The sequence below is a fragment of the Lissotriton helveticus genome, chromosome 1_1, assembly GCF_964261635.1.
Source record: "Lissotriton helveticus chromosome 1_1, aLisHel1.1, whole genome shotgun sequence".
In the NCBI taxonomy this organism is placed as follows: Eukaryota; Metazoa; Chordata; class Amphibia; order Caudata; family Salamandridae; genus Lissotriton; species Lissotriton helveticus.
In genome coordinates this window covers 285,038,164-285,051,210 of record NC_136057.1, presented here as the reverse complement: position 1 = coordinate 285,051,210, position 13,047 = coordinate 285,038,164, and the positions used below count along the sequence as shown (strand labels likewise).

Sequence of the window (13,047 nt, the reverse complement as noted above, 5' to 3'; positions counted from 1 at the left end):
GTTATATAAAGCAATAATATATATGTTAGTAAAGCCTGTGGGCGTTTATTCCTAGAAAAAAACAGTCTGTTCGTCCCAACAATTTCAAAAACAATGTGTGGGTTGAAAACTGTTTTTTTATTATAAATATCTTTTTTTTTTTTAAACGTTGTAGGCCTTAATATCTGCTGGGTATATACTGTGCTTTTTTCTACCGTATGTTTGGGAAACACAACCAGGCGGAGTATAATTTTTTTTATTTACATAGCATTGAAGTTTTAGCGGGGATTACCCTTTGTCATCTACAACTAATTAGTGTGTTAGGTTTCAAACACAACCACTTCCTGTTATGTATATCCAATATATTTTAGAACACAAACAATCCCAAAAGATTTTGGGGTCATTTGCTGGCATTTAGGAATCTCCGAACAATATCATTTGTGTTGCTTTACGGAAAAAGGAAAAATGATTTTAGAGATCTACGAAGTAACCCTTCTTAGCAGTCCAATGCTATACTGCAGGGTAGTTACTTATAACGAAATAAACTAACATATATGCCTATTAGCATTTACTAAATTCCATAACCATTACCATATATTAAACGCTACTTAAAAGAATATTATCTCTTATCATGATATCCAAGCATTTTAAGAGCTTTTATGCTTTAAAAGCTGCTGCGTTTTTCTTCCCAATAAATGATTTGTCAGCTTAATAACTATGTTTCACTTTCTATAGGGAATTTTACATATGGCTGTTTAAGGTATAGTATCTAATCTCTAAACTGCACATGGCACTGTAATAAAGGTCTCAGTAACAACAAAAGAGTGAATATGAAGGAAAGGAGGGAGAACAGCACGAGGAAAACCTCTTATTTAAAAGAACCCTCACTCACCAACCTAGTTGGTGACATGCTTCATCATTGGGTTCCCACCAGAGAGGCCGAGTGCCCCCCCTCGTAATTCTAAATATATCATTTTACATTGGGGCTTATTCTGAGGAGTTAATCCCTTCCCAAATCCTTCTATTATCCGCAGTTGACAGCGGGCGAATACCCGAAATTGGCCGGCGGTTACCCTAAGTAGCCTCCTTTGAGTATCACCCAATTACCCCTCCAGCCACTGAATTATCATCATACCTTGTGGCTTAGCTTTAGTGGTATACCTCTGTGCAATACGGTTAAAGAACAAGGGATCCACCTTTTCTGTTCTCTAGCATTTCATGATATCTGGTTTTCCACCATTAAAATGACTTTTGGATTAAACCAGACATCTTTTAATTTGCACCAATTTCACTGCTGCACTGACACTATCTCACCAAAACCCGCTCCGCTGTAATTCAGGCATCGTAGCACACCAGGGGTGCACTCGGTCTCTCTGGTGGGTACCCAATGATGAAGCATGTCACCAACTATGTTGGTGAGTGAGGGTTCTTTTAAATAAGAGGTTTTCCTCGTGCTGTTCTCCCTCCTTTCCTTCGAATTCACTCTTTTTTCAGAAGATGTGCAATTTAAAAGCTCACACCAACCCAGACTCCAGGGTGAGCTTTCCCAAGAGAAGATTATGTGTTTACTTCTTACAAAAGTACAAATTTGAAAATGACCTCAAAATCAGTCCCTTTTTAAGCAATATTACATTTGGCCAATTAGGAGAGCTCACATTATTTTAGGATTCCAAAATTATTTTAATTATAAGAAGCACCACTGCTTTCTGCACTAACAGGGTGCACAATTGTGAGCGAGTTTTCGGTTTATTGTTATTAATGGAGGCATTACTTTTCTCTCCCGAGCACCGCTTTTACATTTTAGAACAAGGATTGTTATAGTGACCTCACCCCAGCCCACCTTGCATGTTACATTTCTTTTTGGGAGCGCGTCAGTGTCCATCCAAGACAGATATATAACACGGGCCGCATTAATTACTTTCAAACTTTATGTTTCAACACTTTAAAATTTAGAGCGTGCAATGTTTAGAGCTTTTCATGGTTCTTGTTCGAGTAGCTGGTTTTCTTGGTGTGAGGATATGAGAGCTGCACATCGCTCAGATTACTAAATAAGAAATGACGTCTCCCAGACTCGTGGGAGTTTGTGATATTTATCCAAGTTTCATTGGAGGTTTCTAATGGACTATGCCTTTGGACACGTCACTGTCACTACAATTTTAAGCGTGATCCGCCAGAAGGAAGCGGTTGACCGTCTAATTTAAGTTGATCTACATTTTTTGGTGTGCGTTCTCTACTCCGGAAAACACTTTACACTACTCTAGGATTTGTCGGGTAGTGTTACTAGTGCTCTGATGAAGCCCTATTTAGGGACAAACGAGTTGGCTGCATTTCAAATTAACAGAATTTATTAAAGAAGAATTGTGGACATCACCGAAGACTCAAGAATATTGTTTTGGTCTTTTTTGATTGTTTTCATCTGTTGTCTTCTTTCTCTTTAGCTTTTCATGGTCCATGCATAAGAACAAAAAAAAACACTTTACTGTGTTGTCCTAAATATTTCATAAGAATATTCCAAGCAGTGGTAAAATGTTAGAATGTGAATACTAGGTGAGCTTGTCCCAGCTCATCTAACCTATTTGAAGAATTAGTAAGCTGCAATCTGCAAAGCAGTTCACACTTCCTCCCTTGGCCCTCTCCCCCAGCAAGTTACAAACATACACAATACGCGTTGTTACAGGGTTACAACGCGTCTGCCAGGTGACCTTTTCAAAAACCAGCTTATGTGTTCGATTTTTTCAAAAGTAAAACAATTTAAACGCGCCCTAAATGACTCCCTTTTGCAATAAAAGTAAAAAACATAGGAAGTTATAACCACTCCGAGTTTTTTCTTGTACTCGGAGGATCTTTTAACCACTTCCATGCTAATGACAAGGTCAGCTCGTCATGCAGTTTACTGGAGCTGTGCTTATGATGAGTTGACCTTGTCATGAACAATGGGAATTCATGAAGTTTAGCACCCAGCGGGAATTGCCTTAGCAGGCAAGGTGTTAATTATAATACGCAGCACTGTTTTCTGCACTTACAGTGTTAACCATTATCGGCTCTACCATCTAAGCACTAGCGCAGCACCACCCACGCACCAACACAAAACCACCTCAGCACCAGCACAGCACCATCTCAACATCAGTACAGCACTACCTCTGCATCAGAGCTCCACCAACAGCGCAGCCCCACCTCAAGACCAGCACAGTCCCAATAAAGCACCTCTTCAACATCAGTGCAGCACCACCGCAGCACTGGTACAGAATTACTCCTGTGCAGCACCACCACAGTATCATTCAGCACCACCTAAGCACCACATCCGCCAAACACACCACCCCCTCAGTATCAATCAGCAACACCTCAGCACCGCATCATGAGAGCAGCGCCACCACAGCATCAGTGCAGCACCACATCAGTATCAGTGCATCAACACCTCATCCGCAAATTAGCACCACTTCAGCATTAGCCCAGCACCACATCAGCACAGCACCACCACAGAACCACCTCAGCATCAGTGCACCATCACAGGTGCAGCCCCACCTCAGAAACAACGCAGCAATACTTCAGCATCAGCGCAGCACCACCTCAACATCAGTGCAGCATCACTCAGCACCACCACTGTATCACTCAGCATCACCACATCATCAGTCAGCACAACACACTACATACATCCAATCATCACCAAAATATACCAGATAATGCCACAAAGTCAACAGCACACAACATAATTAAACTGTACAACATACCACTACACAACACAAAATAACATTCCAGTTACACTCTATAACGCACAATCCCACTCCACATAATTCCCCTGCACAAAAATAATATAATTACTATCCACATAATTCCAATACGCAACATACCACATAATTCCACTACACACATCCACTACACACAACAGAATTCAACACCACACAATTCAACAACTAAAAATTCCAATACAACCCACATAATTCCACTTCACACCACATACATCCAGTCCACTTCATAACACATAGGCAGTAGTGGCTTCTGGTGGGAGTGCTACCGGGCGGTGATGTGGGGCAGGGGATAGTAAACACCGGAATATGGATGAATGCAGGTACGTTGACAATTAAATCAATAAAAATAATTTTGTTGCGCTCGCTGGAACGCATTTGGCAATGCAGCGCGCAACGGAATTAGTTTTATTGATTTAATTATCAACTACCTCCATTTATCCATATTCCGGTGTTTACTACCTCCCACCCTGCCCCTCCCCCGCCCAGTTGCACTCCCTACCAGGAGCCGCTACTGCACATAGGTAAAACACATTATCTTGTACAGCGCCAATAGCTTTTACTCTCTCAAAAGCGCAACCTAGTGGCATTGCCTGAATGCATGTTTGTTATCTGTCTGCCCCTCCCTCCCTTTCACAGCACAGGAGACTCCCTGCCTTACACTTTAGTAAAAGCATTTTAACTGTCGGAATTATCCGTCCAGGAGGGTTGTCTTTTCACAAAAAGTAAGGGAACTGGTTTTCCTAAATTCAATAAGTATGGTGTTGCAAAGAAGCTTCTTGACACAGGAGAAAGTAAGAACAACCTTCATTTCAGTCACCCACTCTCCGGACTGCCTGGTAAAGCTCAACATTCTAAAGCAGCCTCCAGTAGAACAAACCAACAGGTAAGGGTCCAGAGGGGGGGGTCGGAATGTACCATTGTGAATACATTGAGAATAGAGCATTTACAACATTGTGAATACATTATAAGCGGAGAAGATTACAACACATCTCCCTTCGCTAATAAGGAAAGGAGGGGAGGTGAGAGGGAGGAGGGAGGGGAAGGGACCGGGGAGGTAAGGGAGAAAGCAGGGGCAGGCAGGCAAGTACCAGAGGCATACCAGCAACAGGAAGGGGAGGGGAAAAGTAGGGAGCGGACAGGGATACCCCGAACTGGAAGGAACAGACCTGTGGAGGGAAAACAGGTAAGAAGATATATAAAGGTGCTGCAGATAGTAAGATGCCCAACTATCACAAAATCAGCAGTGATCGGTGGACCTGAGGAAAAAATAATGGTTTACACATATAATACACGACTGGAACTGTACAATATATGTCGCCGTCCCACTACCACAGGCGCAAACCCCTTTGGTACCAGAGCAGGGGGAAAGTCACCCGAAGAACAGAGTTACTTGTTGCCATACTTAGAACACAAATTTGGGAGCCTGTTCCTCAACATTATGTACCACCTTTACCTGCTTCATCTCCCCTTCTTTACACACCCTTGCAAAGTGGCCCTTTTTATTGCACTTAATGCAGGTGGAATTTCGTGCAGTGCAGTGGACACTGTTTGCAAGGTGATTGCTGCTCCCGCATCTGAAGCACTTCAACCCCTCAGTAATGCTGGACTGTTTCTCACTTTTGATATCTTTGGACCTGATCTTTAGCACTTCCCCTTCTCTATACTCTTCTAGATCATTACATTGAATTTTGTTCACCCCCCTCACTGGTTCTTTAGGTAAATTCATTTCTAGAATACACTTCGCAGTGTGTTCGATGGACTAGGCCATAGCAATGGCTTCTCTCAAAGAGGGATTCTTAGCAAGCAATTTCTCCTTTATACGCGGGTTGTGTGTACACCTCACCAACTGGTCTCTGATAAGGGAGTCATTCAAATCTCCAAACTCACATAACTGAGTGAGACCCCGAAGTGCGGCTACATAATTGGTGACAGATTCATGCTTACCCCGCACTCGTGAAAAAAATGTATGTCGCTCTAGGACCACATTAACTTTATCCCCGAAGTGGGTCTCAAGTTTCATCATGGTAATCCTGAACACGTCCAAATCCAACTCATCATCCTCCAAGTCAGGGTTAGGAAGGGTGTCATAAACTTTCCTCCCCTGAACTCCGAGGTTGTGGAGTAACACATGTTATTTGGGCAAAGCCAAAAAATTTTCCCCCCCTATGGCAATGAGGTAGGAGTCAAATAGGTTGACCCAGTCTTTCCAGTGAATGTCTGGATCCCCAATTTAGTTTAAAAAGATGGGGGGGTTCATAGAATAAGCAGCCATGGAACAGGTTCACCTTGCTTTACCACTGGTTAAAAGAACCCACCAAGGTTACTTCAAATAAGACTTACAACAAAATGGATGACTTAACACCCTGCACGGTGCACAGCAGAATGTACAAGGAGTACCAAACTGTGACTAGACTCCCAGTGAGCTAATATGTCACAGATGCACAGTACCACGTAATTAATAGTGAAGCATCAAAGGTCATCCCCACCCCAACCCTGAATCAGAAGGAATGTACACAGGAGAAAACAACCTTGGGTGGAAGAGGAAAACATATCAGGAGTCAGCAGATAAGAGTGAACACTTGCCAAAACCCCTGATGGTCCGACTAAACAGGAAGGAATGCAACCAAGGTATGCTATACACAAGCACGTTGATAAAGAATTACTGTCCCACCTGTAAATTAAAAGTTAAACACCGCCATGAGGAGAAATACCGTGCTTTACTAAGAATACAATTAAGGCGGGGGAGGCGCACTAATAGTACAACAATGACTGTACGTATAGTTACAGGGTGTTGCAATACTGTCTGGAAAACACCCTTGGAAATACTGCCTAAAATGTACCTTAGAGTGCTCACTGATAATATATAGTTGTGTACTGACGGCACGAACTGGGGAAACTATGATTTCACAAGCTTACACCTGACACAAGGAGGGAAAAACAACCAAGAGTGGAAGAGGAAAACATATCCGGAGTCAGCAGATATTGTTACACACACCACCTGAAGGATCTGATGGGCGGAAAGAGGTTTGCGGCGCTCCAATGACACCTCCGACACTAGATAGCAGCGCCCATGATCTGCCCCCTGAAGGAATTGAAACACTTCACTGATACTCCGAGGAACGATACGAGGCACACTGAGGCAAAATGGCAGCAGCACTCTGATGACAAACCCCTTGACCCGCAGATGGTGCACTTGTGAACTGGCGAAAGGAGCACTGAGGGTAACTGTTAGGCAACGCTTCTATGACAATAACCTCTGACACTTGACAGCAGCGCCCAATGATGAAATGACGAGCAGCGCTCGGGGGCAAGGACTATAACAAAAAGTGCTGGCAGCCGCTGACAAGCGTTACTTCACTGCACCTCACTCAGGTCATCACCCCTCATAAGGCTCAGGGTTCGGGATTTGCAGGGAATTACCCACACTTTCTTTGGCTCTTGAGAGTTGGAGTTGGTATCCCACGTTTCCACCAGGATCCTCACCATACGCTTGAATTAGCACCTTTATCACTGAAGTACTGCTCACCAGGGACTATCCTTCCTATTCACCAGGAACTTGAAGCACATGGCGAGAGCACTGAAAGGGGAGGTGACAGCGTGGCCCCCTCCGCTAATTTCGTCGCCAGTGTTGCAAAGAAGCTTCTTGACACAGGAGAAAGTAAGAACAACCTTCATTTCAGTCACCCACTCTCCGGACTGCCTGGTAAAGCTCAACATTCTAAAGCAGCCTCCAGTGGAACAAACCAACAGGTAAGGGTCCAGAGGGGGGGGTCGGAATGTACCATTGTGAATACATTAAGAATAGAGAATTTACAACATTGTGAATACATTACAAGCTGAGAAGATTACAACATATGGGCGCGCTGTTTGCTACCTCATGTATTTTGTTTGCTCACAATTGTCACTTTTACCTCATATGTAACTTATCGTCTGCTTTTGTAATGTGTTCATTTGTAATTTTCTGTTCCTATTGTGAAGCGCTCTGACGCCTTCAGGTAAAGTCCGCGCTATATAAAAATGCATAAATAAAAAATAAATAAAACTGCTCACAATTCAGTGCAAGGCGCAATGTGCTAGCCTTGCACCGGAGGGTTCGGCACGTTATCACTGCAGCCATTTCTAGACCTCGGGCTGCACAAAAAGTGTTAAAATAGAGAAAATTATTTCATAACAGAGACAAAATTGTCAAAATTTAAATTGCTGTAGATCACCCCGTGGGCGGACCCCATCGACTTTCAAGGGAGGCTTAACATAGGCACGCACGGACCCTTCAGCCAATCAACACTTCGGAGTTCTGAACAAGCAGTTGGATTGGCTGAAATGTCTTCAGTTTTCCAATCCTTGGTCCCTTTACACATAGCAGTTCCCACTCCTACCAGACAGCTATCAACCAACAGTACGGGTTTAAGGGTCTGCAAATTCTCAAATCCTAGATCACTTTACAAAATTTGCGGTTCCGCCTACTCCCAGGCAACTGTTTAGCAGTGGCATTGGTTAATATGCGACCCGGAAGTGCTAACATTGCGGCCAAATGACAAATGTTGAAAGGTTAACAACGAGCGAAGGACTTTGGGCAAAATCCACGGACAGCGTGTGTAAGTAGTGGTCCAAGTGAACTCAGTGATATGATCTGTAGTTAAGTCAAATGTTTAATTTAAAACGTTCCTTTACTCGCCTAATCGGAGTGATGGGGGAGCCGGCGCATGGGGATAAATGGAAGTCGAGAAGGAGAAAATAGGGAAGAAGGACGAATAAGGTAGCGAGAGACCTAGAGATGCAAGGAGAGAAAGTGAAGAGCTAACTCGAGGAGTTATGGGGTTAAATTGTTGAGATATGGATGAATTGAAGCGGAGGGAAGAGTAAAGAGAGGACTACTAGGGATGTTGTCATAGTAGGTTTTTTGTTTTACAAGCCTTCCCATGTCAAAAAGGAAGATCATCCTGGAGTCATTCTGGACTCATCTGATGATTACAGTCAGGCTATTCCTGCAATTATCTGGGGGAAGTCATCCCAAGCCATCCTGAAGTATGCCTGTAGGATGTAAATGTGATGAGGAACCTAGACTCATCACAAAAACTGCAGTAGGATGGTGTTCTGATGACTTCTAATGGCAGGGAGTGATTACCTTTTACAACTCCACGAATACTAATTGACAACTTCAGGATGAGGGAGAATTACTCCAGGATGGGTTCTAGCTAATTTAAGGATGACTGTCAATTATTCCAGGTTGATCCTATAACCGCTTCAGGATGGAAGTGGATTACTCTGGAATGATCCCATGACAATTTCTGGATGAGTGTGTATTATTCCTGGATGATCCTATGACAGCTTCAGGATGACTATTGATTACATCACAATGGCCCCATTATAGTTTCAGAATGAGTGTTGATTACTCTAGATTGACGTGGTGAAAGGGAGGCATGTTTTTGTCCTTGATATTTGGATTTAAGCGGGGACTCCAAGACAAGTTCATTTTCATGGTCTGATGCGTCATTTTTAGTTGTGGATTTTTGATGAAGGACACTAGCCATCCCTGCTAAAAGGGCCGGGTTTTCAAGTTTCTGCAAATTCATCCGCGAACTTGCATCACCAGGCTGAGAAGTTGTGCTTTCAGCATGAGCTTTGTTACCAACTCCTATATAATCCAGTCCACTCTGCTTGGCTTTTTGTCCTTGCATCTTTTCTCTGCAATTTCTTCCTCTTGTAGTTCGCGTAACACCCTCTTAAGTCTACCAGCGCTTTCCCGATTGCCACAGTCCATTAACATCTGCTTTTTCTCCAGTGCCCTTTGAAGTAACATGTTTTAGACCCTCTGTTGTGCCAGAATAGCTTGCAATTATCTCTTGGAAAAATATCCTGAATCATTAGACACTGTTTCTTCACTAAAAAAAAGCAAGAGAAAAAATATATATATTTACATATAAACTTCAAAACAGAAAAGAACACATTGACCACTTGCAATATATCTTCACGCTCTAGCAGCCATAATATATAAATAAAGAGGTATTGATAATAAAGGACAAATGTACAATCTATCCATAACCAAGTAAGTATGTTTTCCTTAATAGACAGTACACATTGTAAGCCTGAACTTGAACCTCCTGAAAAAAGTTGCCTACATAAAATTTATCCAAAAATGGCTGCCTTATAGTAGTGCCACAAGCTAAACGTTTCAGTCCTTTTCATAAGTGTTACATTTGTCTCTGGAGAGCAATCCAAGGCATATGTGGGGACATGCATGTTCATTTTTACTGTCCATTATTGGATTAATTAATCACAAATGTAGGTTTTTACTGAAACAGGTTGGTAATTTGTACCGTTATCCTGCAGTTGCATACTTATTATAAAGGTTTACTTATTGTGCTTACCAGATGATTGGAACAGAATCATAGCTTTAAAATCTCTCTCTTCGGTGATTGGCCGACCAGCTTCATCTACATTTTCGACCAGCCATTTACAAAGAACTTCCCCGGGATTGTCCAAAAGCAGGAAGTCACCATCTTTTCGAACACACACAGAATGATCGAAAGTGAAAAACAGGACGTTGAATGAAGCCATGATTATGTCCTGCTAGATATAAAAATCAGGAATTAGTTTGTGTGTGGTTTAAGTTTCAGAGGTAAAATACAAAGCATATCAAACTGATTAACAGATTTAATTGGAGAAAAGCACCCCAAAAAGTATACTGACCTGGTGCAATTTCTATCTAATATGCCTAGATTTTGGACTACAAAGAAGTGTTTAGGCATGCACTGAAGGCCATTGAGGAAATTACCTAATAATCAACTTTATTTTTGGAGAGCCAGAGTGTATGCTTAGGTCTTGCTGCTCAGGACAAATAGTAATAGCAAAGTAGAGGCATTATGAGAGAAATAGAAGATCAATAAGTGAACTTTCACACTGGGGTTTGTGACGGGAAATCAAGTTACCTATCCCCACAGATGCATAGAGAGTCAGATGCCTGCTACCCTCTGCCCACCGAACATGAAAGGACAAGCGTTAAAAATGCAATAAGTTTCACCTTTTATTAAGCTAAAGATATTAGCTTTGCTAGTAGTATTGTACGTTAATTGTGCAATATGTAATGGCTTTATAAATTAAACAAAAGGCATTACAATGGCAAATACATAAAGCAAAAGCATTGGCATAGCCAATAGGTCTCCCCTCTGGGACCTTATAAGTGTTTTGCCAGAGGTGTTTGGAAGTTTGGTAAGAGATGCAATTTAACATAAAGGGATCCCATACCTCGTTGACGCATGCAGTACCCGCAGTTCAAACGAGAAGAGGGCATGGGGAAACCTCTTATAAGATCTCAATCAATGGGGAAGGCACACGTTACTGCAACTTGTGCGTGCTTTCACCTTAATGCTAGAAGCGAGAGAGAGCGAGAAATATTAATGTGATTTATCTCGGGGCTCGATCCCTCTGCACTTTAGCAGTAGGTCAAGTTGTAACTGGATAATATATGGCTGGGATCGATAGTGGCAGATGTAACAAGACCTGCTTCATTTTTACAGAGATCTTAGCGGTCAAGGTAAATTAGCACAAACAGGGAATACGTAATTGGTCCGGTCTCAATAATATTTACAAACGAGTTAAAAACATTGCATGCACATGGAACGAAACCAGAATGATAGCCTGTTTTGCGAAAGTAGATGTTGGAATGCGTCGGACTACGTTTCCTAAATAGGGCGTAAACCTCAATCGCCACAGGCAACCAGGCCTTTATTTTTATTTTATTTATTTTGAAAGTTTTATATAGCGCAAACAAGATCTTTGCAGATAACAGAGCGCTTTACAAAGGCAGGTGGAAGGGTAGGGGAACAGGGGGCATAGTAAGGAGGTAGATCATCAAGTTCATTTACATAGCAAAAATATTACATATAGTACAGGTATGAGGTAGCATGGCATAGTTGGAGCTTAGGTCATCAAAACAATGTAAGTAATACAGAAATAGAGAAAAATACAGATATGAGGGAGCAAGAATCTAAGCACTTTAGTCTAATACAAGTCAAAACACACGTGCATAGGAATATATAGGCTATATAATAATATAATACTGGTAATACTGATCGACGCATGCCTTTCAATTACACAAATAGCAAACAAAATAAGGAACCAGCATTACAACGGCTAAGTTATTTGAAGCATTTATCCTTATGCTTTGAAACGCATCCATGAAAACTGCCAGTGTTTTAGAAGATGCGCTGCTCTGCAAACTACACAGCTTGGGGAACGTGACCAGGATTCAACAATAGAGCACACATTCATTTAGTAATGAAAGCTCACTACAAGTTGCAAGGACACAAGTAATGCTCAACAATATACAATATTCACATAAATAAATGTGTTCAGCCTTCTTTGATTGACAACTTTTCAGTAGATCAAAAACTGTTGCATTTGGTCGAGAATCTTGAATACACGCAGGTGCACTTGGAACCAACATGGGACCTACAATATACGGGCAGCAATTTATTTTTCCTTACGGCGAAGAACTTGCTGTAAAACACATTTTTTAGGCTTTTTTGCAATTTTCCACAACTTACACAGGCACGCACTACGTCACACATACACAAAAATACACATGCTCAAACACAGAAGGTGCATATTAAACAAGCAGGCAGGCTGATACAGACAAACATCAAACACACATAACACACACTGCAACGCAGGCATTAATTATAACACATACGAAGCACACACATGTAGGGAGCTGCGTCTGAATTTGCCCCCTTAATGAAAACTCGTGCTTTCCGAAAAATGAGGAAGCTGGTCTGGGACGGAAATTGAGCAGCTGGGACCGAGAGCGGAGGATCGATGCTGCTCTTTTTTAACAGCTGCAGCATTTACCTGAATATACGCTGGAATCGATGAAGGAAGTGGAGTTGGAAAAATAAAGAGACCGATGCCAATCCACCTGTCCCTTTAATGGCCATTGCACTCACGGCAGTCTTCGATCTTGCCGCAGAACAATGACGTCACTTCCGGCGCTCCCGGATGTGCGTAGGCTTTTGCTAGAGGAATCCACCGGCTTCCGGTATATGAAAAGGTGAGAGAGCTGCTCTGCATTGAGGATCTGCGGTTCGAGTCCCAGCCAGCCGGCAGACTGAAGGTTTACAGTAGGTGGACTGAGGACAGTTTAATCTTGTACAGGAGCCAGTGAAGGAACTTTAATTACGGCAATATATGATCATCTGTTTTCAAATCGAGCAGTGGACAAGCAGAATGAATAGTCATGGACTCTAGCATTTTGAGTTATCATCTTTGAGACTGATTTAAATGTCATTGCAGTAATCCAGACAAGTCTTGGCAAGGTATTCTG

At 42.2% G+C, this 13,047-nt stretch overlaps 1 protein-coding gene and 1 long non-coding RNA gene across 4 annotated transcripts in view; one reads left to right on the top strand and one right to left on the bottom strand.

Annotated features, from left to right (window-relative positions):
- Window positions 1–4,513: 4,513 nt before the first annotated feature.
- Window positions 4,514–12,700, bottom strand: LOC144795950 (uncharacterized). The gene is made up of 3 exons (XR_013603424.1): window positions 12,576–12,700; window positions 10,094–10,295; window positions 4,514–9,607 (listed from the first exon to the last, which is right to left on the bottom strand). It is a non-coding gene; the product is annotated as an uncharacterized LOC144795950 (long non-coding RNA).
- The window catches only part of MRPS33 (mitochondrial ribosomal protein S33), a 36,487-nt gene continuing 36,099 nt past the window's right edge, over window positions 12,660–13,047 (top strand). The window contains exon 1 of one of the 3 annotated variants that reach the window (XM_078668200.1): window positions 12,660–12,774. The gene's annotated coding sequence lies outside the window, so the exon portion shown is untranslated. Of the gene's footprint in view, window positions 12,845–12,883; window positions 13,040–13,047 lie in introns of those variants that run through there. The other 2 variants (XM_078668199.1, XM_078668202.1) reach the window with 2 other exon arrangements.